Source organism: Elephantulus edwardii, unplaced genomic scaffold, assembly GCF_000299155.1.
Source record: "Elephantulus edwardii isolate Elephantulus edwardi_28Jun2011 unplaced genomic scaffold, EleEdw1.0 scaffold00044, whole genome shotgun sequence".
Lineage (NCBI taxonomy): Eukaryota > Metazoa > Chordata > Mammalia > Macroscelidea > Macroscelididae > Elephantulus > Elephantulus edwardii.
This window is the reverse complement of record NW_006399794.1, coordinates 19825671-19830491: the sequence shown is the minus strand read 5'-3', so window position 1 is coordinate 19830491 and position 4821 is coordinate 19825671. Positions and strand designations below refer to the sequence as shown.

The 4821-nt window shown below is 37.1% G+C and overlaps 1 pseudogene; it reads right to left on the bottom strand.

Moving 5' to 3' along the window:
• Positions 1 to 3371, bottom strand: part of LOC102849053 — a 9599-nt pseudogene extending 6228 nt beyond the window's left edge.
• Positions 3372 to 4821: the final 1450 nt, after the last annotated feature.

Below are 4821 nucleotides of genomic sequence, written 5' to 3'. Positions count from 1 at the left end.
TATTACCTTTTCAATTTCTTCTTTTGTAATGAGTCTGTTAAAATGTTCAATTTCGGTTTGTGTCAGTTTAGGTAGATTGTGCGTTTCTAAATATTTGTCCATTTTCTCAAGGTTTTCATATTTGTTTGAGTATAGTTTTTCATAACATTCTAATGTTAACTTTTTTATTTTAGTTGAGTCTATTGTGATGTTGCCTGATTCATCTCTTATTCGGATCATTTGTGTCTTCTCCTTTTCTTCTGTGAGTTTTGCTAGTGGTTTGTCGATTTTATTGACCTTTTCAAAGAACAAACTTCTAGTTTTGTTGACAGTTTCAATTGTTTTTCGATTTTCTATTTCATTTATCTCCGCTCTAATTTTTTAATTTCAGGTTTTTTAGAAGCTGTTGGGTTTTCTTGCTGTTCTTTTTCAATTTGGTGGAGATGTTGGGTTAGACAGTCAATGGTCAATTTTTCCTTCCTTTTGATGTATTTGCTAATTGCTCTAAATTGACTTCTGATTATGGCTTTGGCTGTTTCCCAGAGGTTTTGGTAAATAGTGTCTTCATTGTCGTTTGTTTCAAGAAACTTTTGAATTTCATTTTTTATTTCTTCTTGTACCCAGTCATGTTCAAGCAAGTTGATGTTCAGCTTCCAAATGTATGATTTTTTCTTCTTTATTATCTTGTTATTAAATTCTAATTTTGTGGTGTTGTGATCTGAAAAGACACTTTGTATAATTTCTATGTTTTTAATTTGGTGATGCTTGCCTTGTGACCTAGAATGTGGTCTATTCTGGAGAACGTTCCATGCACATTGGAAAAGAAGATATATTGTACTTTTTGGGGGTGCATTAGCCTATAAATATCTATGAGATCAAGTTGGTTAATTGTGTGATTTAATTATTGAGTATCTTTGTTGAGATTATTTTTGGTAGTTCTATCTTTTCATGAAAGGGGTGTATTGAATCTCCAAGTACTATAGTAGTGTTATCTATCTTCTTTTTCAACTTTGTTAATGTGTGTTTTATATATTTTTCAGGTCTATCATTTGGTGCATAGATATTCAATATTGTTATATCTTCTTGTTCTATTGACCCTTTGAGCATTATGTAGTGACCTCCTTTGTCCTTTGTGATGGTTTTTGCATTGAAATTTATTTTATCAGAAATTAGCATCGCTATTCCTGCTTTTTTTTGGGGGGGGTTGCCATTTGCTTGCTATATTTTGTCCCATCCTTTAATTTTTAGTGTTTCTTTATCTTCATTTTTCAGATGTGTCTCTTTTAGGCAACATATTGATGGATTTTGTTTTTTTATCCAATCTGCTACTCTTTTTCTCTTCAGTGGTGCATTTAAACCATTCACGGTCAGTGTAATTATTGAGAGGTAGGGTTTTATTGCTGTCATTTTGTTCAATTCTTTTTGGTGTTGTTGCTAGTTACTTTGGTCCATCCTGTTTTCTGTGGCATCTCTGTTTCTAGGACGTCTCTCTGTGTTTCCTGTATGGCTTGCCTTGTTTTTACGAACTCCTTTAGGTTCTGTATTTCTGGGAATATCGTAATCTCTCCTTGTACTTGATGGACAGTTTTGCAGGATACAGTATTCTTGGTTGAAAGTTGTGTTCTTTAAGTGTTCGATATATGCCATTCCACTCTCTTCTTGCTCGCATGGTTTCTGCTGAGAAATCAACAGTTAATCTTATCTGTTCCCCCTTATAAGTCACTCTTTGTTTCTCTCTCGCTGATTTTAGTATTCTCTCCTTATATTTAGTTCTAGCAAATTTGACAATGATGTGCCTTGGTGTTTTTCTTTTAGGGTCTATTCTATATGGTGTTCTCTCAGCTTCTTGAATATATATTCTGTCATTCTTCATGATGCCTGGAATGTTTTCCTCTTGTAATTCTTCCACAACTTTTTCAGTGCCTTTACTTGCTTCTTCCCTTTCTGGGATTCCTATGATGCAGGTGTTATTTCTTTTAATGGTATCCCACCTTATTCTTAAGCTTTCTTCTGTTTCCTTCTTTTTGGATTGTGCTTTATTCTCAGTCAGATCTGTGGTGACAAATTAAAGATAGCTTCGATTTCACTGATTCTGTTTTCCATCTCTTCACCTCTATTCGTATGTCCCTCCATCATGTTGACAGCATCATAAACCTTAGATTTCATATTTTGGATCACAGTTTCTTGTTTTTCCAATGCCTCTAATGCTTCATTTGTTTTCTCTGCGTTGTTTTAGTTTGCTTTTTTTTAAGCTCCTCCTGATCTTTGCTAGTACTGTTCTGTAATTCATCTATTTTCTTTTTTATCCATTGAAAATATTCAATGATTGTTCTTTTAAAATCAGTGTCAGAAAGTTCCATCAGGCTTTCTGGCTTCAGGAAATCCATTGCTACTGTGTCTTCTTTGGTGGTTGATATCTTGCTTTGGGCTAGTGGGACAAGTGAAGCACTCTGCTTTCTACGGGCCATTGGTGAGGCAGAGTTCTTCGTGTCTGAGGTGGTAGCTGGTTTTTGATTTGACATCACTGCTCCAGAAGAAGGTTGGGCAGAAACAAGAGTAGATGCGTAGAGGGTGCATGCACACTCCAACGCTCACGTGAGTGGGGAGGGAGGAAGCACACACTGATACACGTGAGGAGGGGCTCGGGGGAACCTAAATAATGAAGGAGGAAGTCTGTTGTTCCCTCTCTGGAATAGCTTTCCCACTCTTTGGATATGCTAAGGATCTCCCTGTTATTTGAGTTAGTGAGCCCTACGTACGCAGGCCAGAAACCAGTTTGATTCCCCACATAACTTAATCCTCAATGGTACATGAGTATTTTAGGGGAGGTTGATAAATCTTCTAGATTTGGGAACTACTGGGAACTGTAGTCTGTACCTGCAAATTGTAGGTAGAGGGGGTTCGGAAGGCTGAGTCACAAGCCCTGGCCCAGCACTCCCTCCATTGTCCTTGCAGATTTCCCACCAAAGTCCAAGTTTATAAATATGGCGTTTCCCCACAGACCTCTGGAAACTTTAGTCTGTACCTGCAAATTGTAGGTCTAAGGGACTGCGAAGGCAGGGTCACAAGCCCTGGCCTGGCACTCCCTCCACTGTCCTTTGTTCTTTTTCTTTTTAAGTTACTATTTATTTATATTATTATTCACTATTCATTGTTTTAGTCAAGTGCATTTTTATATGATCATTTTTGCATGTTTTATAGAATTAATTATTGCAGCTGATGATCTAAGCAAAAATACAACCCTCTGGCCAGGAGGAGGATGCTACTAAAATCATGTACCTCCTCATTGTCCTCCATACAGTGTGAAGAGAGGTCATGGCTTGTGGCCAGAATTCAGGAGCGAATTTTGCTATTTCTTGCGTGGAGACACCTGACTTCCACTGCCTAGGCATTGCAGAAGCTCCTGACACCTGAATGTCACAGGACAAGTCTGTTAGTGGGTAGCCAACCACTGCCAACAACACCACCTCAAGTCCTCAGGAGAAATAGAATTCATGTTGTCCCAGAGTCCTTTTAGGACTCTGATAATTAGACAAGGGATAGCATCACCAGAAGAAAAGACATTTGTTTAGCTATCTATCTCTTTCAGCCAATTGAGTGGAAGCAAAAATGAAATATCTTAAATGTTCTTTATTCAAATGCCAGAGATTTGAGAGTAAGTAGAAATAGTAGCCTCCGGAACTACTTTATGCCATCTCAAAATCAAGCCAGCATTTTAAAAAAATTATTATTATTATTAATTACAAAGAACATCTACAGAGATTTTGGAGTTCCATTCCCAGGCTTTTTAATGAGATAGCCAAAGGGAATTATTGTTAGATGTCATCAACTAGAGTACAGCTCATATTTTGTCTATGAGCAACAGACCTGAAACATGCCCTATCCTGTGCTGTCCTCCTCATTTCTGACCTAATTGAACCCATTGTTGAAGTCTCTGTGTCAATACATCTCACTTAAGGTCTTCTTCTCTTTTATTAACCCTCCAATTTCCCAGGCATGATATTCCTTTCCTAGAAACATACCCAAAGTATGTGAGGAAAAACTTTGTCATCTTTCATTGAAGGAGCATTCTGTTTATACCTTATCTAAGACATATCTTTTCTATTTTTGTCAATCCATGGGATAGTACTCTTCTCCAACACCACAATTGAAAGCATCAATTATTTTCCATTCACCTTTATCCATCGTTCAGCTCTCAGATGCATAGGAAGTGATACAAAAGATCATGACCTCCATCAGGTGCACTTCAGTCCTCTAATTGTTATCATTGTCCTTTGTAATTTTGAGAAGTCTCTGAATGCAGACTTTCCCAATGATCTCCTGACTGCTGGCACCAAAGGTATTTATGTGGATATAAATAAGATGAAGTTGTTGGCAGTTTCAAACTTTAATCCATCTATTCTTATGTTGCTTATTGGTCCAATGATGAGAAAATCTGTCTTCTTAGTGTTTAGATGCAATACATATTGAAGGTTGTAGGCTTTGATGTTCCATGTAAGATTGTGTCATCTGTTAGTATAGTTGTGTCATAGGTTATTGATGAGACTCCCTCTCACCCAGATGCCACATTCTTGTTCATAAAGTATAGTTTCTCCAGTAATTTGCTCAGCATAGAAAGAAATGTGGGAAAGGTTCTGTATGAAAATGTTCAGAGGACTGAAATGGCTGTTTGTTCCATGATATCTCTTCCTGTGACTATTGTCAGATATCTTGTGTTTAATATCTTAGGTAAACAGAAGGCTTCTTTCATTCTTTGGATAGTTTCTTGGTTTTATTTCATAAGGTTTTTGTTTGGGGTGTGTGTGTGTGTGTGTGTGTGTGAGAGAGAGAGAGAGAGAGAGA